Source organism: Sus scrofa, chromosome 13 (genome assembly GCF_000003025.6).
Source record: "Sus scrofa isolate TJ Tabasco breed Duroc chromosome 13, Sscrofa11.1, whole genome shotgun sequence".
NCBI lineage: Eukaryota > Metazoa > Chordata > Mammalia > Artiodactyla > Suidae > Sus > Sus scrofa.
In genome coordinates, this window is record NC_010455.5 from 56,913,499 (window position 1) to 56,937,872 (window position 24,374).

A 24,374-nucleotide genomic window follows, 5' to 3' on the forward strand; every position below is an offset into this window, starting at 1 on the left:
TTTTCCTGCAAACCCTGATTGCCACTTGGTAGACTTATATCTTGGATCGTTTTCTCACCATCTCTAGTACAGACTTGTGCTGAGTCATTAAAGGCATGCAGCCTTGTACTTATTTGTTGCAATAAAAGTGTGCTTTGGGGAAGGTAAGAGAGACACTTCTTGGCAATCTTAGAATCTATTCTAAAATGTCTCCTGTAGAGATTATAAATGTTAGCCTTTGATTTGATATAATTAGTCCTTTAGGTTGTATTTACAATACATGGAATTACCTAGATTTAATAAGAAACTGTTTAATTTACTTAGAGTATCCTTTTATCTTAATGTGCCTCCAAGTGCCAAGATAAACTAAAAAGAATATATTATTATCTCTGTTCTGGTAGAACATAAATATATTTATTTTACTGGAATCCTTTAGCTAGCTAGCTTCACTTTACTTTGGTTCTTACTGAATTAATTCCTTGTCAGAATACAGGACAGAACAAAGCTAAACTAAGGTGACTAAGTCAATACACTTTGTACAATTAGTATATTTTCCACCAGAAAGTTCATCACTACTTGAAGATTGAGCCTTCATTTTCTGTTAGAGAGTGTTGGGTAATATAGTATCTTCTCTCCCTAACTGAAATCATATTAAGTTCTTAAAAATTTTAGGTGCCAAACACGTATCCAATTTACATACACAATTTATATACAAACGTAGATAATTTACATACACACATATACAGCTTACAATATAGCCATAAGGTAATTAGCAATTAGTTACTGTTTGCTGCTAATGAAGTCAAGGTTACAGATTTACTGTTCCTCTGAGACTATTTTTTGGCCCAGTTCCACTGCCACAGATTTTACTCTGACCCCTGGACTGCTGTTTCAGAAATGCTGTTTGTCACCAGAGGGGGTTGTGTTGGAGGATATGAATGGTTCCCTTCCCAACCCCCCACATCTACTGGTCAAGGCTCTCAGCATTTTCCTGACAAATGGCATGTGGGGTTGAGGGTGGGGGGAAGTATATTCCATTTTTGCATTCTCTATGTGTCAGGCTTTGTTCACAGGAGAGGACCTTAAAGTTTTTTTATTTTTAAATCACCAGGACCATTAACACAATCTTTATAGAGAAAAGACAGATTATTAGAAAGAGCTTGGGACAAGATTAATTGTGAAAGTATTTTGTAATACTTAGATTTCCCCATTCCAATTTTTTGAATACCTTTAATCAATATCTCTTATATTGAAACATGATGAAATGACACTGTGAAGTGTGATTTAGGGAAAAATGTGTGAACTGGAAGCCTAGAATTAAAGCAAAAAAAAAATGTATACAAAAATATACATACATAGCTTTATTTATTTATTGCTTTTTAGAGCCGCACCTACAGATTATGGAAGTTCCCAGGCTAGGGGTTGAATCAGAGCTACAGCTGCTGGCTTACGCCACAGCCACGGCAACGTGGAATCTGAGCCACATCTGCAGCCTATACCACAGCTCACTGCAACGGCAGATCCTTAACCCACTGAGCAAGGCCAAGATTGAACCCGCATTCTCATGGATCCTAGTCAGGTTTGTTAACTGCTGAGCCACCAAGGGAACTCCTACATACATATCTATATTTAGACATCATTTATTTTGCTTTAATTTCTTGGTCTTTTTAAGAAACATTTATTTTCATTTAAAAAAGAATTGTGGAACAAATGTTCATGCAATAATTGGGAGATTAAAAATTCACTTGCTTCAAACTTCATTTCTTTCTACCTGAAAGACATGAAGATTTGATAGTATACTTAATATTGTGAATGTAATTACAAATAATAGGTTACGTAATCCTTGGTTTTTTTGTTTCATCCTTTGTTTTAGATTAAGAAAGTGGTTTTATTTGCAAACTAATTAAAAATATGAGACGTTATAAAAATCTAACAACCAATAACATTTACAGCTGAGTCTCATGATTTATGGTAGTTTTATTCTATAAAGTAGCCAAAACTACTGATGGAATCCTGAACCACTGTTCCTAGGGGAAACACAGGGTTAAGTATCTTAGAGCTTCTGATCACATTTTCATTAACTAATCAATATATAACCTCATTGTATGTATGTTTTTGTTTAAAGACACATTATTTGATATACAGTGTTGATTTATTAACATTGAACTCAGAGACAACACTGTAACCCATTCTTCAATGAAATGTATGTAATACATACATTTTTCCCTGAAAAGCCTGTCACGGCCTCCTTGCACTTAGGAACATGAGGTAGCACTTGAGCACTGCACTTTTCAATAAGTGAGCCACTTTATATAGTGCAATCACCAACAAAAAGCATAAAAATGAGAAAAACTAAATAGACCGTGAAAAGGACACTTATTTACAGTTTAACAACTGAAGCCACAAGGCAGAGAGTCACCTTGTTCAAGGCAGCTGGAAACACTTGTGTCAGGCAACTCAGATTTTTTGATGCTCTGTACATGTTTGTGAATAGCCACAAAAATGCTGGGGCTACACATAAATTTTAGTAATTAGGTTAATTGGCAGTATAGAATATGCAAATAGTAAGGGCCAACTGTACATGCTTTTTATGTTAGAAAAGAGAAAATTAGTTCCCCTTAGTCACTTAATAAGCCTGTGAAAGACTTTGGTTTAAGATATCCTTCCATCTCTTGGTTCCTGATTAGCTTAATTGAGTGATAAATTCTAATTAGCCATCCCTGACGAATATAATTTAGAAAGGAGCTGTGTCTTCATCAGTCTCACCTTCCATCCCCATCTGTATTCCTGGAGTATAATAGGCATTCAATTAATGCTTAAAGGAGTGCATGAACTCCTTCCCTCATTTTTACAAGGAACTTTGTAGAACTGATGTAAACATCAAATGCCAGTAAGGTGAGTAAAGCTATAACCACACACAAAAATGTTAACTCTGGTGACAATTTTAACAAAGTGGTAATTTGTATCCCAATTAATTTATAAGTGGTACTATAAAGTTTTACGCATTCATATAAGACATTGCTGTAAAACAGGGATTGCTTGTTTAATACATATGATTAAATATAATAATGAACTAGTGGCTCCCTTAATGCAAGAGCAGGAGTAAATATTGGATAACAAAAGAAACAATGTTAATCTTGCAGTTAACAGAAGGGAGGACTTTTGAATCTTGAAATGATTTATCCACTGAAAACATAAATGTAAACTTAGAAAAGTATCAGAAACATCAGCCTAATTCTGTGTCCTTATTTTTATGAGACTGTTCTACCTGTATCTTTTCACTTTTGTAGTCACTTGCAAAACAAACTGAATATATAAAATATACAATTTTCTTCATGTTGATCTTCGTTTTATTTTTTATTCTTTCTTCCTCAGAGGGCATTAAATATTTCAGCACTGGAAAGAAGACTTTTCACTCTAGCCATCCACCTGGCTTTGTTATAATAGTGTTAAGGGCCAGTGATAAAAATATCCAAAATAAATAACTAGGTTACTGAAACACTCAATAAATTTTTTAACACTAGTGTTTTCAATTAATAATAAATGATTATTTGTGAAAAAGATTCTTAAAGGATAAATTTTTCTTATATTTGGAAAAAAATTATCCATATTTGCACTGGCTAATGCTTTTTCAAAATGATTATCAGCAAACATAATGAGCCTTGGACCAGTCCAGTAACTTTGCTAACATATGTCTGCTGAAGGATTTTTAACATCCTGCTGACTGTGCTAGTCCTGTAGAGCTTCACAGCAGGAAAATTGTCTCGTAGCTCAGCTTATGAAATCTTTACATATTTTGAAATACTCCTTCTGAGGCAGGATTTAAACTTAGCTTTGAATCCAAGTTCTTATTTTGATTATTAGTGTTAAACAGGAGAAAGAAAAGCTGACCATGTTTCATCTTGCATTTTTCATAAATGTTAAAACTATCTGTTATTTGTGTATCATTCTTTATTGTGTTTTCTGCTGTGTACAAGCTCTGGAAATGATAAAGGTATTCTTATAAATTCACGATCCAGAAATGCTGACTCTGTCATGTCCTGTAAACATATATAAATGATAGACATACCATTTTCATTAAGGATGCTTTGAGTTAGGACTATAAAAGCTTGTGTTGTTACTGCAAACAGGAAAAGATTGCTTGAATAACTCCTAATGTCTGAGGGGTTTTTGTGATATGTGCACATTTTGAATTAAAGTTTTACTTGCCTCTACTCTATACTTATTTATTGCTATTTAACTTATGAATGCAGAGTCATCTTTTTTATTCACTCAGTACATCCTTTAAAAACAGTTCTTTCCTAAATACAGAATTTTATGTTAGAAGCATTGTCTACAGCACTACAGTGAAAATTAATGTAGCCAACAAAATTAGTATGTTTGATTCACCATATTCTAGTATGCAAATCTTGTTGGAGGAAAAAAAAATTGATGTTCTTACCTAAATAAAGTACCAATGCTTTTTAATGATTTTTATCAACCTGATTTATGGGCTTATGGTAAGACCCAATAAGTTTTTATTGATCTGTTGTTTGGATATAAATATGAGATAGAGCACAATACTTTAGTTTATAAAACAAATACTGTCTTTCCTTTAAATAATGAACTGCTAAGCCATTATAGAAGTTTAGAAATGCTGAGTTAGAGGCTCTAAAAGGAAACTTGATTATCTAGAAAAGAAATAGATTGGGCATCTAAACTAGTTCAATCTTTCTCCCTGTGCTTTTTTTTTTTTTCTTTAAAGAAAAAAAAAAAAAAGGCAGACGTAGAACAAAAACTAAAAAGTGTGAAATAGTTATTGAGAAATCAATGGTCAGACAGGACTTTTTTTTTTTCCATCTTCTAGAAGTGACTTTTATTTATTTATTTATTTATTTTTTCCCCTGTACAGCATAGGGACCAAGTTACACATACATGTATACATACTTTTTCCTCCCGTTGTTGTGTTGCGATGTAAGTATCTGACAGTTCTCAATGCTACACAGCAGGATTTCATTGTAAATCCATTCCATAAGCAATAGCTTACATCCACTAACCCCAAGCTCCCAATCCCTCCCACTCCGTCCCTCTCCCCCTGCCCCGGGCAGCCACAAGTCTATTCTCCAAGTCTATGATTTCCTTTTCTGTGGAAAGGTTCATTTGTGCTGTATATTAGATTCCAGTTATAAGTGATATCATATGGTACTTACCTTTCTCTTTCTGACTCAGTTCACTCAGTATGAGAGTCTCTAGTTCCATCCAAGTTGCTGCAAATGGCATTATTTTGCTCTTTTTAATGGCTGAGTAGGATTCCATTGTGTATACATATCACATTGTCCTAATCCAATCATCTGTTGATGGATATTTGGATTGTTTCCATGTCTTGGCTATTGTGAATAGTGCTGCAGTGAACATACGTATGCATGTATCTTTTTTAAGGAAAGTTCCAGACAGGACATGTTTTAATGTTTGGTGATATACTGGCTAATCCCCTTCATTTTTCACCTCTGTGCTCCTGTCAGAGGTTCCAAATGATGATCCTGAGCCCTCTGACTTGAAGGTATCATCATATTCATATGTGTGTGTTATGTTGTGCTTTGTAACCTTTTGACAGGGAAAGGCTATACAAGATTCTTAGCAACAATCACTAGAATCACGGAGGTGATTTTTGGGATCACTGACTTAACTACAAAAAGGAATTTATTAGAACTCTTATTACCCACATTAATAATATTTAACTACATGTGCTTAGGAAGAAAAACCTAGGGTTACCTTTTTTGGACTCATACTCTAACAAAAATGACCCAAACCAAATCATACCAAGATTCATTATGATGTATTTGGCATCTAAGAGAAATCCTTCCATTTTCTTTTTCTTTTATTCTTGGTTATTATTACTGGATTTTGAAAGGTAGTCATTCACTAAATCCTTAAAAATAATATTTTTTTAAAAAAACTTCAATTTATTGGAGTTCCCATTGTGGCTCAGTGGATTAAGAACCCAACAGAGTATCCATGAGGATGTGGGTTCGATCTCTGGCTTCAAACCAGGAGGCTAAGAATCCATCTTTGCTACAAGCTGCATCATAGGTCACAGATATGGCTCAGCTCTGATGTTGTCATGGCTGTGGCATAGGCTGGCAGCTGTAGCTCTGTTTTGATCCCTAGCCCAGGAGCTCCCATATTCCACAGGTATGGCTATAAAAAAGGCAAAAAAATTCAATTTATTGAAATTAAAACCAAAAAACTCCCAGTTTACTAGTTTTTTTTTGCATATTGTCCATGTTTATTTCTATAAGGATTTTTTTTTTTTTAAGATTCTACATATAGGAAAGAAGACAAGGTATTTATCTTTCTCTGTCTAAATTATTTCATCTAGTCTTATGCTCTTGCGGTCCATCTGTGTTGTCATGAAAGGCAAGATTTCGTTCTTTTTATGGCTGAATAATATTCCATTGTGTATATATACATACTTCCTTATCTGTACATTCATTGATGGACACTTGGGTTGTTTCCATATCTTGGCTATTGTAAATAATCCAGCAGTGAACCATGGAGGGGGAGCCAGGTTTTTCTAAATATAAAATTAATATATTAGTAACAGTACACCAGATGAAAATAATACTTAACATAATTATTGTTTGATTCACCACATCCCAGGATGGACTACATCTTGACCTTTAGAAGTGAGGCTGACCAGAATTCAGCTTTGATACTACTCACAGTGAAAATGCATGACAACATGTGCCTAACTGGCATGGAGTTAATGTCATTAACTTAATACTAGTTATCAATTTAATAGAATGCTTACCGTATGCTGGACACTATAGTGCTGTTGTAAGATATTTTAGATTACTCATTATTGTAATTAGATTTATTCAACTGATAATGTATACATAGATGGAGCTTTGACCCTTTTCCCCTCTTCCCTTCCTTTTTTTTTTCTTTTTAGTGGAAAAACAAAATTTAGCTAAGTAAACTTTGAAGATCTAATTGGTTTTAGTGAATAATTCATGAATCATGCAGCATTCCATCTATGGAGTAAAGGAGAGATCCTTAGGTTTATGGAAAAGGGAAAGATGTTTAAAGGCAAGACAAAGGAGTCATAAAAAATAAGATTTCAGGCTGAGGTCACTTCCCTATAGGGGATGGGAGGGGTCTGTGTGGCAAATTACCTCATCTTCCTTCAGGCCATGGAGAGAGCTCTGTGATGGAATTTTCTGGTGTGATTCTGACCAGAAAATTCCTAACTGACCAGTTTCTGGGTAAGTTTGGAGCTGTAGTTAGGTTAGGTAGTGTGGCCTAGCTTAAGTGACTCCACTTTGGACCTGTGCATATTCTTTTTTTTTTTTTAAACAATTTTTCCTTAGGTGTTGTAGCTATAAATGATTCCACCAAATTATTTCTGGTTGTAAGGCTCACTTTTCCTTCTAGTTCCTATTCCAACAGGGTTTACAGGGAGAGTTGGACTTCACATTTCTTGAGAGAGCCAATAAGGCTAAGGATCTAGTTACCATATCAGAAAGGCTAGGGAGGAGTTCCTGTTGTGACGCAGTAGTTAACGAATCCAACTAGGAACCATGAGGTTGTGGGTTCAGTCTCTGGCCTTGCTCAGTGGGTTAATAATCTGATCTGACATTTCCGTGAGTTGTGGTGTAGGTCGCAGACGCTGCTCGGATCCCGCCTTGCTGTGGCTCTGGCATAGGCTGGCAGCTACGGTTCCGATTCGACCCCTAGCCTGGGAACCTCCATATGCCGTGGGAGTGGCCCAAGAAACAGCAAAAAGACCAAAAAAAAAAAAAAAAAAAAAAGAAAAGAAAAAAAGGCTAGGGAAAAGTCAGAGCATCCAATGTTTAAATGCAAGCGTTTGTAGTGCCTCCAAAACAGCTGCTTAAACGTTACTTGCCCTTTGACTAATGAGCAAAAGCATTAAATGGGACTTACATGTATAAGGCTTAAAAATAACACCACTGACAATGACAAAAAGCATGTTAAAGAGTAACACGAGTCATGTTAAGAAAGAGTTCATGGATGCAGAATGATCAGATGTTTTGTTCTTTGCAAGTGCCTGTGAGGAAAAATAATTTTTCCTTACCCTCTAGGTTCTTGGTTGAGACACCCTCTGTAATGAAATAGATTAAGAGGAGGAAAACAAACAGAAATTCAGTAACTTGTGTATGTCTTGTATATATGGGAGGTGGGCAGGAAAACTGAGTAACTCTCTGAAACAGCACCAGCTATCCCCTTAAAAACCTTCTTCAGCAAAGACAAAAGAAAGGCATTGGGGGATAGGAGAGGAGGCCACTGAAAGGAGTTTGTTAGGAAAAAGCACGATGAGCAAGGCTAAGTTAAACTAGTATGATGATTCAAGTCATTGTCTTCTCCATAAGTAAGAGTTTTACAGATTGGAGTCTTCCTTCTCTTCCTGGTCCAGAGAGGGAGATACCATTAAAAATGGAGGTTTCCATCATAAATAAAAATACCGTAAATATTTCTCACGAAAGAGTAACTTCAGTTTTCAAAACTTCTCCTATTTGCTGTTTCTTAAAAATAAACAGCCTAAAATAATCCTTATGCCAAAGTGGATTGCTTTGGACTGGCAAATTCAGCTCCCCATCAGAAGTCAGTCCTTTTTTTCCTGTTCTGCATCTTCCATCTCTACTAGGGTCCCTAAATAAAAGCATAAAAGAAAATGTTGGCCCTTTTTTAAGACAATGAGAAATCAGTTCTCTGCCTCTGGATATGTAATTTGATTTGGAAATATTATAATGTCAATTAAATTAAAGAAAAGCCACAGTCAGTCATTTCTTTGCTTTATCAGCCTTTTTCATGTGCTTAGAAATCACCCATAAGCTAAAGATTAGGCACCCTAAGCACAATAATCTGTTAAAGATTATTAACACATGAAGTTTTTCTGGAACTTTCCTTGCTTGCTCTAATCTCTGATCAATATGTCCTTTTTACCAAGTACTGTTATTCTAGGCAATTTCTAAGCACATGAAAAAGGCTGATAAAGCAAGGCAATGACTGTCTGTGGCTTTTCTCTTGTACTTCCTTTACTGCTAACTCTTTGCTATTTAAGGAATGGCAGACTGCTTATCTAGTGAAGAGATGTGCTCTACTGATCCCAGGCTTATGTGTTAAGCAGTGACTGTAAAGTAGATTTGCATAGTCATCTGCTTACTTGATTTGAGAAGATGGAGCCATAGCATGCCTCTTACCAGGGGGAGGAAGGGTGGCACTCGCAATCACAGCACAGGCTCTTGCCAAAGAAATACTCTAATTTCCATCCGTTTCTCCAACTTTTATGTCATGGGTGGGGTGAGGAGGTTAGGCCCCTTCTTAGTGAATGCTATCATATTCATATGATAGATATGTATCTATCATATTCTTTGGAATGTAGTTCTTGAGTCTCTGCATATCCACTGAAATTTCTATTTTAGCAACCAATTATGTACTTAATTATTTAATTGGTAAAAACTTGCTTGGTTTTTCTCCAAACTGGAAACTATACCTGCCCTATCACTGAGTTCAGACCTCTACTTTAATATATTGCAAGTGATAAGAACTGAACTCATGTTAGGTAATACAAAATGTTAATTAATACAAATATGGAATTTATTATTTTATATATGAAAATATAAATGGGTCTGGCCATACAGATGCTGGTACTAGGATTCAAATGCTTTCACCTCTCTCTTATATCTGTCTATTCTCTTAGTGTCCATTCCAATTTTTTTTTTTAATTGACCTCTCCATGAGTATAGAATCAGTGTCCTTCTGATCCAATGATTTGATAGATTCATGACCAAGGAGGAAAAGAGGCTCTGGAAATTCTCAGGGAATCACTTTCATTGTTCACACTTGGGCCACACATTCACCCATCACAGTGACTTGGAGAGGGTAAATGTTGTGGATGCCCTGCCTTAGACCTTGAGCTCAAACTGTGGCTGAAATTCAGCCTTTGTCTACCAGGGCCAAACAGAAATGTGGAGACAAATTTTGTGTGTAGGAGAAAATGATAGCTTTTAGTGCCTTAAAGACTGTATCCTTCTTTTGGGAAAAATTGCAGGAGTTTTAGAGTAAAAAGGAGAAAAATGGAATTCTGGTTGGGTCGAGGGCAAATACGCAGTCTTCTTTCTTGGGGAGAACCTTAGGCATTGAAGCTGGAATCAGGAAACCATGGTGGCAGTCTTCTGGGTTATTGCCTAGAATAACAGTACTTGGTAAAAGGACATATTGATCAGAGATTAGAACAAGGAAGGAAAGTTCCAGAAAAACTTCATGAGTTAATAATCTTTAACCCACAGGCAATTGTGCCCAGGGTGACTAATCTTTAGCTCGTGGGTGATTGTGTTTAGCCAGAGAGAACACAGTTCTCCAGTTAAGCCAGGGAGAAGCACAAGAAGGACTCTAAGCTATTCAATTTTAAAGTATTCGTTTCTAAAAGAAGCTTAAGGAATAAAACTTTTCTCTTTAGTGTATACTTTTCTCTTAAGGAATAAAACATTTCTCTTAAGTGATACTTTTCTCTTAAGTGTATAAAATGCCTATGCCATTCTATGTATCCCTTGTGAGGGAACCAGGATCCTACCCCAAGGCTGTACTATTGTTGCTTGACTATTCCTCCTTTTCTTTGCATCTCCTTCCTTCCGTGATCAACAACTGTCTGAATCTGGAACTCCTGAATCCTTCTGAATCTGAATCCTTTGGAACTCAGGGAGGGTTATGGAGGCTGAATGAGGCCCATTTCCTAAAAATAAGAAATATGGGACACAAAAAAGGCTTTCGTGCCCGGGAGCCCCACAGGTATTGTTTGGTTACAATACCTGGGACATAATAGGTGGAAAGTTATTTATTTATTTTTTTAAAGAAAGAGGGAGGATGTAGACACATAAAAACTGCTCATCATCTCATGAAGAAAAAATACTGTAAGGGGGAAATATAGATTTAAATCAGAGCAGACTTAAACCAATGTACATAGGAATTTTTTAGGTTTGTTAAAATATGTATACCTATAATGACATCAGAAAAGTGCCTTGTGAAGATGGGGATGGGATGAATGATGGAAGCATGGGAAGGAGAAAATGTGCACTGAGGAAGAACAGAAAGAGGTGTGGGCAATCCTGAGGTTAAGTGAGGAGGGCATAGATGGGAGAGGTACCAAGTTAAAGGACTAGAACAGAGACCTGGTTAGAGGATAGGGAGATTAATATGAGAGAAATAGACAAAGGTAATGAGAGAAAAGGACCAGAGTTTGACAAAGGGGAAGAGAAGGGATCAAAAAGGCTATCTGTGGTAAGAAAATTAAAGTGATTAAAGTAATATTATTGTTGTTGTTGTCATAAACATCATCATCTTTGCATTTGCTCTTTTTTGCCAAGTAGAACATTTTCACATTATTAGGACGCATATTGTACTTTGGGAATTGTGGATAACATTGATTTCATATTTGTAAAATGCCTTTCAATGCAGTATATACCAGTGTAACAATATCACTTCTTGACTATCGCTATTTTTAATTGGTGGAAGAGAGAACACTCTATATTTCATAATCCTACAATGTTTCAGACACTGTGAAGGAAGAACAAAGCTACATCCTGTCATTGCTGAATGGCATGCATTCGAGCAGTTCTTGTTCTGATAGAACACTTCAAATATCATTTGGCTGTTACTTCTCCCTGGGTTTGCTTTGTATCCCATGGAGACCATCTGACCTTAAGCTTTTGTTAGCTTCAAAGAAAGCTCTGTTCTTACCTTCTCTCCATGGGACTGAAGAAACAGACCCTTGGTTAACAACAGGAAACCAAATTGATTTTAATATTGTGAATTCTTTACTCTGATGCAGGAAATATTATCTGGACCATCTCAGTCGGGTAGTGATTACAGAGCTGTATTAGACTCCAGAATACAACCTGACTCTATAGGTCGGGTATGGCTCTAAGTTCCAGCGGTAGAGTGTATTAGATGGCCCACTTGATAATCACAGGGATTATGTTAATAGGCTCCTGCATAGACTTGTTGCTACTGAGTGTATACCTCCAAACTTTGCTGTTCAGTGGTTATAACTCCGACTATCAGGAACAGTCTATCAGCATATGAATATTGATTGGATATATCCATTGAAATGTCAGAATTTCAGCCCATTATGTTAAATAGACATTCTTTGTTTAAGAAGTATATATTGGAAGGTGAGATAATACAGAGAGTCGAATGATCTGACACAAGATATAGCTTGACTAATAATTTTCTCTAACATTTGTATATATTTGTTAATTTAAAAAAAAAAACAACAGTTTTGAGGCGGACTTTTATATACCAAGGAATTTACTCTTTCAAGTGTAAAATTTAGTGGTTTTCAATACATTCACAGAGTTCTGCATCCATCAACATTAATTCCAGAATATTTTCATCTCCACAAAAAGAAGCTTTGTACTTATTAGCAATTACCCCTCGTCCCCCACCCCCCTTCCAAGTTCCTGGCAACTATTCATCTTATTTCTTTCTATATGGATTTAAATATTCTGACATTTCATGTAAGTGGAATTATTCAGCACTCATACAATATAATGGCCTTTTTTGTCTGTTTTCACTTAGCATGAAATTTTCAAGGTTTATGCTTTGTTTTCACTAATAATTTTAAGGATGCAGGCAATCACAAGGCACAGGTGCAGCTGTATGTAAAACTGGGCCTCTGGAGGTCACAGGCTTCTTCCTGCACCTTGTGATTACCTGAGGGAGATGTGCTTGACCTCCAGGGAAGTTTCCAAGTCCTTTCTTGCTGCCTGAGGGCATACATGAGCCTCAAGTTTCATGTAGGAGGTCTCTAAGTGATATTAACTATTCTCATTACTTGTACAAAGCAGTATTTGGGTCATAAAAATCTCTATTTTATGAGTTCCCTGATGGCTCAGTGGCTTAAAGATCTGATATTGTCACTGCTGTGGCTCAGGTCACTGCTGTGGTGCAGGTGTGATCCTGCCTGGGAACTTCCACATGACACAAATGTGGCCAAAAAAAATATCCATTTTATGTCCAGATAATAACATAGTTTTTTTTTGATAGACTATGCCTCATTAACCTTAGATTCCAGGTTGTTTACCACAGGCAATGGTAAACAGTATTCCTCTAGGACTTTCTCACTAGTCAGTGCCATGAACTTACTTGCCAGGAAGTCTGTCTTTATGATGTTTAGCTGGACATTTGATTGGGTCCCCTTACTTATTTTTGAGAGGTGATCCCTTGATAAAGGAAGATAATGAATGGCAGACCTGCTGATTAACTATATTTTTCCTAATTTTTTTCTTGGTGATATGAGGAGATATTAGTAAAACAGTCTCTGCTCTCAAACATTTTTACAGTCTAAGGACAGGACCACAAAACTAACACTGCAGAGAATGAATCTAAAACCCTAAACATGGTGCATGGCACAGAAAAAGTTTCTCAGTATGATACGATCACAGTTTCCTCAGTCGTTGTCTCACCCTAACAAAGCGTTGGAACAGTGAACATTTACAAATTTATTAAAGCAAAAGTACATTTTCAGAGAGGACTCACGTATGTGCTGGTGAAAAAAGAGGTCCCAACTCACTCCGAAATAGTCTTTATACCCCACGGTGTGACCTGAGACCCAAATTTGTCTGGTTGGTCTTGGACAAGATACTTTATTTGCACAGGGAACAGGTTATATGGTGGCAGGGTGAGGAATGGGTGACATTCCTTCTCTAGCAGCGATTGAACCGACCAGGGTGATCAAGGTAGGGGAAGGGGCATTACAATGAGACCTGGCCAGAGGCTTTTAGGTTTAATCTCCTTGAAGGGGACTTGAAGCCTATAATAAGTAGATGGTAATATTTTATAAAGTAGAATAAACAGTGCAATGATGAAGTGCTTTAACATGGTTAAATACTATGAGAAGGGTGAAGTCTTAGTGGTAATGTAATTAGTATACATTTGAAGTTTACTCAATCTGCTGACATTTATTGAATGATTTCTCATGTGCCAGACACTATAGGAGGATAAATAAGACAGAATTCCTAGTGCCCATAAGATTTCAGTTTTGGGGAAAACATAGCCAGGTAAATAAAAAACACATTGAAACAATATACTAAGTAAAACAAGTCAAGGACAAATACTGTTATTACTTAGATGTGTACATTCTCACTTAACTGGAGAACGTAAAAAAGCCAACCTCACAGGAATCAAGAATAGAAGGGGGCTGAGGTGTGGGTGCAATGGGGAGATATTGGTCAAGGGTACAAACTTCCAATTTTAGGGCCAGTAAGCTCTGGGGATATAATGGAAAGCATGGTGATTATAGTTTAATAATTCTGTACTGTATACTTGTAAGTTTAAAGACTAGATCTTAGGTGTTAACACCCAACAAAAATTGGAGTTGTTGAAAATCATGTTATGATAAGGCTGCTTTAAAAGTCTATTGGTTAGCTTTCAGGAGAGCATAAAACTTGGTCTCCAGAAGTGCAAAATCAATATACAAGTTAAATCTTGAGGAATGAGTAAGCAGTTACCAGGTAAAGCAGGAAGATAAAAGGTTTTTCAGAGGGAGGGAGTGAAATAGGCAAAGCCTAAGGGGACATAACACAAAGAGCTATAAGTACTTACCAATGGTTCCCTCTTGGGTGTTGGTGGGAGAAAATGATGAATAAGTAAATCAGGGTCAGATGAAAAATGATGCCAAAAAGAATAAATTATAATAGAAATAACTAACTTTGCTGCCAATTTTTGAGAACTTACTGTGTTCTAGGTACAACATGAGGTACAAATGTTGCATCATTGAATGCTCATAGCATATTCAGAGGACATAATATCTTGATTTTATAAATGACAATCTAGTCCAACAGATAATTAGAATGGTTTTACTGAAAACACATTCTCTTAGCACATAACTATGTTAACTCACATAGGCTTGGAGCTTTGCACATTGTACTAACCTGATGGAGAAGGCAATGAAACCACATCAGCAACAGTGGATGGCTTCAAGGCAGTCATTAGTCCCCATCTATAGTTTACATTGGTGTGCCTCTGCAAACACCCTCAATAACACAGAAGCCTATGATTTAGTGAGCTTACTTGGAAATATGGTATGAAAACTCCACTCCCACTCAACTTATCCTTCCATCCAGGTTGCAGCTCCTGACCCCATTTAATACAAAGTGTTTAACCACCTCTACTGTGAAGATGTCAGTGCAGGAATGACAAGATAGTTACTGGGTTTTAGAAAGATAAATTGATCAAGAATTGGAAGAAAAATAATGGAAGCTTAGAGAATATGGGGTTAGAGGAAGTTGCTAGAAACCTGCTGTAATAGAACAGCAATGAAGAATCTAGAGAGACAATCATAGATCAATTGAAAGAAACTAAAACTAGTAAGATTTGTTGAGGGAAACTCAAGCTTTTAGCTTTAATCATGGTGGGCATTGGGGGTGATGGTAATGCTGCTGAGGTGGAAATTGCCATAAGGGGAAAATAAATGTACCTCTGCATTTGCTGAGTTTGAGGAATTTTGAGGTTTGCATCTTTCAGAGGTAGATAACTTATAGCCAGGCAGGAGTGTGATCTGAAGCAGAATTGCTAGGGAAGAAGGAGTGAATCTCAGTGACAAGTTTTAGTTTACTTTCAAGTTGTGAAGGGTTAAGCCCATACAGTGGCAAGGACTGAATTGTTCTTGCTGTAATAAGTTTATGGTCTAGTGAGACAGAGACATACTATCAACTCTCATGCTAATAGATGTCTATTCCCTGATTTGTATATCTGTTCTGATGGGAAAAGTCTGGCTTCTAGAGGAAAAATAACAATGTCACTAAAGCCTGTGATATAGGAAGGCTTTGTAAGTAAATAAAGCTGGGTTGAGAACTTGATTTCAGAGACAGCAGTTGAATGATGGCTTGAAGCAAAAATTTAATTCTCTGCTCAAGAATTGAACCTGGGCAGCCTGGGTGAAGACCAGGAATCCTAGCCACTAAACCAACTAGAGGCTAAAAACAGAATTGCCCTGATTGTTGTCCCCTGTTGAAAGCAAGAATGCTTCAAGGAGGCAAAGATTATAAAAGCAGATACAATGTTTATTGTTAGAAACACTGTACAATATGTGGGAGAGCACATAGAGAGATAGTCTGTTTATCTAAGGCTGAAGCAAAGCAGTAATACACACCCAAAGGAGGAGTGCCGGTACAGACTTTGTCCTGAATGAGAAGTCCACCAGAGAGGTGATTTAAATCTCTTATATAGGACAGTTCTTCCAGGTATTTGTTATCTTTTGGCCGGTTATGTTGTTTTATTTTTCGCACTTGACCAGACCCAGGGCCCTCCCCAATCTTCGTGTGCATCTTTTGGCTAAGATGGATTTGAGAGCAAAGGGTTTGCAGATAGTAATCAGGACTCAGAGCCTGGCATCCTCTCCCTTTCTGATCTAGAGGGGTTTCTCTGCACATGTGTAGTTGGGGGTCTCCCTGATCCTGAGGATGGGAAGTATGTGACCACATATTCTTTTATCCAAGCAGGGCTTAGCACCTCTTTTGATCCTGTCATTACCACTGTTTAACAAGTTCAGGGAAGACAAGTACCAATTATTTGCCTTGTGCCTGTTGTTATTTCTGTCTTCAAGTATAGACAAGTGGATGGTTGTAAATGTTTATCTCAGAGCCCCCATCTCCTGCCTCAGGAAGTATAAACAAGAGGCCAGTTGTCAATGTCTATCCTAGAGCCCGTCTTTCTCCTGCCTCAAACTGAAAGATAAGGAGTTGTCTTTACAAAAGGAGATGGAAGGGAAGGGTGCTCCAGGTTGAGGGAGGTGCTTGTGGCAGGAGATAGTTGGGAGTATTTGGGAAGTTGTGAATAAGAGAGTGAGCAGTGGGAGGTGTGTGTAGGATCCAAAACCTTCTAAACCTGGTAGCAAGGAAGGCTGTTACCTGTTTCCTAAGAGTGAGGTGTAATTTAAGGTTTTGCTTTCTAAAGATCATTAACTTTGATCTTTATCCAGATAATACAAGCCAGATAGGGAGTACTGAGGAACAAGAGCAATAATAGAAACGACCCATCATCTCCCTAGAGGGTTTGCAATAGGGGATGGCTGAGTGTCCACAGCTTTTTCCATATGCACGAATATGCACAGCCGCTTAATCTACTGCCTTGTATCACTTTGTGTCACCATATAACAATCTTGTATCACCCAGTGCTTCAGATGAGATGACAGGTGATACTTCTGTGGAGAAACTAGATTATTCCAGCTATACCAATCCCCCACCAAAAAACAAAACAAACAAACAAAAAACAACCCCCCCCCCAAATCAGCAGACTGTAGAAGGACACTGTTGTTGCTGCTAAGAAAATTGATGGCCAGCCTGCTAGCTGCAACCTCCAACCCAGGAAACAAATAAAAGTGACTTGTTAGAGTCAGCAATTATCTCTTGAGGACCATTATTCTCTGTTGAGTGATTCAGCACATAATGGAGGTGATTTTTGGTTGCTCAGAGAAGGAATTCCTTTGCAATTATATAGCTCTTGGCAGAGACTCAGCATTATCTGGATGAAAGTGGAAGGAGGAAAATGCAGAATTCAAGCTGTGAAAATCACCACTTCTAAAGGATGCATCATTGCCATATAGTAGTTACCATTATTGTGTGATTACTACATGGAAATTTCCTCCCCACCTGGGGCACCTCCTGCACAATGAAGTCACTCTTTGGGTGGCTGGATGGTAGCTTTGTTTATCAATTACTCTCTAATAAATTACACTGTAGTTATACCTGACTTCCTTTTTGACTCTGTTGTAAATGTTGAATTCAGATTGCCTGACAAACCACAACATTTGTGAACACAGAAAGAAGACTATCCTTCATCAAGGCTAATGGCATGTTAGTAGAAAAGAATGACAATTTGAGTTCTCTCATTCAAGGGAAAGAGCTCTATAACAGAAAAGATATCATGACTAAAAATCACTTTTTCACATCATTTCATCAAAATATTTATATAACACCTTTGTCACTGTCTTTCGAGAGTGACTCAGGATGTTTCAATGCGTATCATATTGGCTTTGGAGTCACAAAATACAATGGAAAAGAAAACTTTCTGTAGTAGAGTTAATGTTCTTTGTATTTAAAATATCCACTGAATGAATTAGTGTTGGAGATGTCAAATTTAAAAACATAATTCTGACAGTGACCTGTGTCCTACTTATAATTTATAGCCAAAGAAGTTTGAAATTTTCCACAGTTTTTCTTTGAATCATTCTTTTTGTAAACTGAAATTGGGAAAAATGACTTTCCCAGGAAGAACCCTATGGTCCTTAGTTGTTACTTCAATAAGTATCACTCCATAACTTTGTTGACTGAAAGACACACAATATGAGTTGGGAATTGAAGTTTTGTTACCTTATGGAGAACAATAGTCTGGGAGGCAGCCAGTGACATAGCTTTGAGGAAACTGCCCTGAAGATGTGGGGAAGAAGCCAATTTATATATATAAATTTTGGGGGGCCAGGAATTAAATGCAGTCAAGCATACATACATCCTTGTAAAAGATTAATGCTAGTCACAAAGAACAGGTATCTCTCAAGTTAATGATTTTAGTGCTTTTCTATTTGGGTGAACATTAAAAAATTAAGGGTTATTAAAGCTTCCTGAGATGTACATCTAATTATCCAAGGGCCTGTATAGCCAAAGCACAGAGTGCCTCTTCTGTTTTTCATCCTGAATTCCTCTCAGTTGCACAGTGTGTGGGCAACTGCAGTGGGTTATGACTTAATCCTAGTGGAACTGGGTGGTGAGCAAGGATATTTTATTCTTATTTGTTCACAACTTGCTTTTATCACTTAATATCATAGGTATGTGATAGGATTTATGTCACAATAGGTATATAATATTCACTATATAATACAGTATATAATTTTCAATAGAAAAGTCTAGGAGCATTCATAGCTTAAGTGTTGTCTGGGGATGGAGAAGGGAGATGTGTAATCTTTAGTCTAATTATTATAATTATTAATCTCTGTTTCTTTAACAATTTATATTAATACATTTAATTATTTTAGAATTTCACAGGGTTATATTTTATTATCAAATAGGTAAAAAAGAAATTTAAATGGTATTCAATAATACCAACTGAGTATAATTAAAGTATTAGAATCAAAAGGCATAAAATTATTTCATATTGTTAATGTATGTGTTTGACTAAGCTGTATAACTCTACCTAAGAAAATTGTATCTAACTGGTTATTGTACAAATATAACAAGATAATCAGTTCAGAATGACATATAAGCTGATACTGTTTTCTTGTTCTTATGTACAAGACATAAAGTATTTAGAGATCTAGATCACTAGCCCAGGATTCTGCATTAATTTTTCTCATGAAAGTACAAAGGATGATCATTCAACTTTGTCAGCTCTAATGCCGTCCTCAGAGTGATGATGAGCCCAAGGAAATTATAAGCTATTTATAAATTTCCCTTAGGTACCTAGAAATCATACTTTTTATGACTTGAATAGAATAGCATTGCATTTTAGGACTTTTTTAGTGATAAGCTTAAGATTCCTAATGTAGCTAGGCAAACATCTGTTAGACTATTTGTAAAAAAAATACTTATACCTCTTTATGAATTAGAATAAAGAAATCCCACTTTCACATCCTCTAGGCTGTGATAGTGCATAAACATTATTCCCTTAGTATGCCCCAGATTGCATTGATGATAGTTGATTTTCTTCAATATGTTCCAACTAACAATTTTGAATTGACAGGAGAGTTTTAAGAACTATAAATTTGAAGAGAAAGTAAGTCAAAAGTTTTACTATGACTCTATAGCCTCTAGCATTTTTTAACCAATAAATTGCCTTGGATGCTTTTGCCTTAGAAAATGGACAAAGAAATGGGGGGAACAAAACAGAAAAGGTGAAAAAATTAAAGATCCTTGTGAAACAGTATATATAGAAATCAGAAGAAAGATAACCTCAATCATGGACCAATTATCTTCATCATCCAGCTTTGTCCCCCCGGAACACCTGGTTGTGACCCAATAGTCACTAGGTGGTTGATAATAGTGGCGGCTATCCTAATCACCATGAGTCTTAAGTAACTTTTGAGGATTAGTGAAAAATGAGACCATCATAATTACGACTTATTGGAATTTATTTTTTAAAGCCTTTGGAATGAACTAAGCTTAAGGTTACTGGTACATAACTTCAGAGTTATGTGTATCTTTTTTGACACACTGTACAGAAAGTTTATAGCATAGAATAATTTCTTGATGTTTGCATCAGAAATGTTCTTTTTGTAGATACTGGTAGTTTCCAAGACTTAAAGGAAGATGAGGATTTCTGTTCTCCTCTCTTATAACCTGGCTATTAGGTGCTATGGGACAAGGATAGTCTTAGGCTGAAGTTACCCAGGTGAAGAAATATTTTTCAACCATCAGATGTACACACGTGTGCATACTGAAATCAGTTACACCCCTGTTCTGTCAGCTTAGTGGAGTTCTAGCCGTTAAATGTTTGAGAACTTGTAACAGAACTATGCAAGACAGCTTCCCTAGAGGCCATTGAGTTGATGTTCTAGCTACTGGATTCAGGTACCTTTCCAGTGGGAGTCTGGAAAAGACTCACTGTAAGAATGAGTAGAATTCTTAACCTGGCTTACAATTAAAAATTCTGTAGGATGTAGGCCTGCTTTATTTTTATACTCTATTTATGCAAAGGTGCTTATGCCCAAACACACATTCCTAGCACACCCATCTGTATCTTGAACACCACTTGTTTTATTATGGAACATTTTTCTAACATCCGCTATGGTGGTTAACAAGCCATCTGGTGTTTTTAAAAATAAAGATAACAAGTTCTTGTCGTAGTCAGTTCTTCTCCATTTGAATAGAGGTTTAGAAGAGTTTTGATTAAAACCTCTCAAATATTACCTGAATATACTATGGAATGGATTAAAATTCCATCATATCTACAGAACTATCACACAGTTTATGTTGCAGTGTTCTAAAGTACATTTTAGAAAATATAATACTTTGCTTCTGTTGGCCATGTCAGAACCACTAAAAGCTGTAAATATGGTTGGCCTCAAGTAGATACTGATAAAATTAATGATATTCATTGAAAGTTGTATTTCTGTTAGCTGTTATTATTGGAGAAAGCCTGGCAATGTATAGAACAATGTTTTACATATCCAAATCCAAATTTACTTTACTCAGTAATGCAGAAAATTTAATTTCTGAGTTGTCTTTGGATGAATGAGGGAAAAGTATATTTAGTTTTACCAAAATTCTACATTTATGCAGAATATATTCTTTGGCGGACATACTATGAAATGCATTCATTCATTTATTTAGAAAAGTTTATTGAGTGGCATCTACATTTTAGACAGGCACAATAAGGATACATAGGATCTGGTGGCTGCCTCAAGGAACATACAATCTCTTATTACACATATGGATGAAACAGGTGCCCTTATTTTAATTTTGTAAGTGAAGCGTCCTCATGAAAGGAATTTTATTAATACATAAAAGTGAAAAACTTAGTAAAATCATGTAAAACTTAGGTATATTTTTCTTACCTGTTTTCTTTTTTTAAAAAATGGAATAATTAATTGTCATCAAATATTATGTTTATTATCCTTCAAAAAATTACAGAATTCTTGCTTCTGGTTGATTTTTATTTTTATTTCCAGGCTCACTGAAATGTATTTTCACTTGTGTTTATGTCATTGGTCTTAAATGGAAAAGGGCTTTTAACTTACCTGGAAATAACCCATTTCCTTTTTGAAAATATCTTTGTTAATACTAGCAAAGTTGAAATATGTAAGGAATAAATAAAGAGGAAATGAATAGAGGGGATCTTATTTAATAATAGGAAAGTAGAGAAAGATAAAAACTCTGAAACTTGAACTCTGATCTGATAGACAGCTGGATATTAATAGTTTATTTGTTAAAAGCTGTTCACTATGTTCTGTAATTTTAGGTATTGTGAAGTGGGGAATGGTAGTGAGATAGAAAAAAGAAGAGGTTGGAGTTCCTGTCGTGGCTCAGTGGTTGACAAATCTGACTAGGAACCATGAGGTTGTAGGTTCCATCCCCCGTCTTGCTCAGTGGGTTAAGGATCCCCCATTTCCGTGAGCTGTGGTGTAGGTTGCAGAGGTGGCTCAGATCCCGCTTTGCTGTGGCTCTGGCATAGGCCATAGGCCGGGGGCTACACCTCCGATTTGACCCCTAGCCTGGGAACCTCCATATGTCACGGGAGCGGCCCTAGAAATGGCAAAAAGACAAAAAAAAAAAAAAAAAAAAAAAAAAAAAAAAAAAAAAAAAAAAGAAAGAAAGAAGAAAGGAAGAGGTGTTAAGAAGATACTTTCTTTAATTGAAGAACTTATATGCTGAGTTGATCTTTGGTTATAGTTCAGAAATCTCCTAACTTCCTTCTCCCGTACATTGCAATTCCGATATTTTTAGAAAGTTGGCTGTTTGGTTATTGTTTGTTATTGTGATTATTATATAATCCACAGATGCTTCCACTCATGTTAGAAGTGATAGAGCCTTCTTGTTTCAGATTGTATTTTTTTGTTTTGTTTTGGTCACATCCCTAATATATGGAAGTTCCCAGGCCAGGCATCGAATCTGAGTCACAGCTACCAGATCCTTAACCCACTGCACTCCAGCAGAAACTTTGAGATGACTTTTGAATGATATAAAATCCTAGGTTATCTCGTTGCACATAATTATTTTTCTCTGAAGAAAATGCTCTGTTGATGTATTTTAGCCAGTTTTTCTAGGAAACATTGGTCAAGACCTGATGGAATTATGCAGTAAAAAACTTGCTTTAGTAGCTCCATATATTTCTTATTTGATTAAGCTGATATATTTTATTCTAGTTTTATTCTTTTTTTTTTTTTTTTTTTTTTTTTTTTTTTTTTGTCTTTTTGTCTTTGTTGTTGTTGTTGTTGCTATTTCTTGGGCCGCTCCCGCGGCATATGGAGGTTCCCAGGCTAGGGGTTGAATCGGAGCTGTAGCCACTGGCCTACGCCAGAGCCACAGCAACGCGGGATCCGAGCCGCGTCTGCAACCTACACCACAGCTCATGGCAACGCCGGATCGTTAACCCACTGAGCAAGGGCAGGGACCGAACCCGCAACCTCATGGTTCCTAGTCGGATTCGTTAACCACTGCGCCACGACAGGAACTCCTAGTTTTATTCTTATGGTCAATAAGTGTCTTGAAATCTTGACTATTATTATTTCCAAATGGTTGTAAGGATACTTGTTAAGAACAGTGGTTATAGAAACAGTTTCCATTCATTTTAACTTCAACAAAACATTTCAGTTGTAAGGATTTGGGGGTTCTGTATTTCAGTTTCCTTACATAGAAAGTAGATGTCATTGTTGTGCTATTATAATACCTATATCATGAAAGTAAGAGATTTAAGTGAGTTGTTTATATGTAGAAGGAATTATGACATGTAAAAATGGCTCAATAAAGTTTAAAGTCTGATAGCTATTATTATTGATCTCATTGTTAATAGTTATTATTTCTGATGACGGTTCATTAAGCAGTTTCTGCAATGTGTGCATTTTGATGAAAATTACACACACACTCAATTTTCTTAGTCAAATAAGTTTGCAAAATATTGATCAAGCAAAATAAAGTTTTCAGCCTTTATATACTAATGCACACTGAAAAGTTTCAAAGATGCATATGGTAGTGCCAATAGCATAGCCCTAGTCTATTGACCACACAACCTTCTTTTCACCAAGCACAGTGAACACCAGTATAGCTGGGGGTAGAGGGAGAGGCTTTTCAGCTAGGGATGTTCTTCACTGGGCAGGACTTTGTGGAACACTGCAGGTCATTTAGGATCCATGGCTCCTGCACAGTAAATGCTAATAGCACTCCCCAGTCCTTGTGAAAACCACATCCACTACCACCGCTACCCCCACATAATTCAGCTGCCACCCTGATTTGAATCCAATAGACAAGAGGAACACAGACTGGTTTTGCTTTCTTGTGAACTAGCCATCTGGAATCCTCTGGGAATGAAGCTAATGGAACACTTTGTGTCACTAAAACTCCATAAAAGGTTTGAGAAGTGATTATACAAATTTATTCACTGAGCGGTACACCTAAATTTGGGTTATTTTAGTACACATGTGCTATTGCTTAATTTTAAAAAAATTCACTAGATGATCACCACTGAGTTTTAAAGAAATGACTCAGGACATAGTTTACATACAGGGGTGTAAGATCAATTTCTTCTATCCCTGTAGTCAAGTGATCTTGAAATTTGGTCGTTTTCTTACTTTTTCTTAATTGCGAAAGAATTTAAATTAGATACCATTTTCAGAACATTGCCTGGTAAGAATTTTGGATCTATAGGTAAATAAAGGGGAAAACAAAGAAAAAAATGTTAGATTCAGTTAT

The 24,374-nt window shown here is 36.4% G+C and overlaps 1 protein-coding gene across 25 annotated transcripts in view; it reads left to right on the forward strand.

The window, feature by feature from the left end:
• Nucleotides 1-24,374, forward strand: part of CHL1 (cell adhesion molecule L1 like) — a 229,883-nt gene that overhangs the window by 109,190 nt on the left and 96,319 nt on the right. Inside the window, exon 1 of one of the 25 annotated variants that reach the window (XM_021069251.1) lies at nucleotides 20,127-20,141. The exons of the other annotated variants lie outside the window; for them this stretch is intronic. The gene's annotated coding sequence lies outside the window, so the exon portion shown is untranslated. Of the gene's footprint in view, nucleotides 1-20,126; nucleotides 20,142-24,374 lie in introns of those variants that run through there. 25 annotated transcript variants of the gene reach the window in all.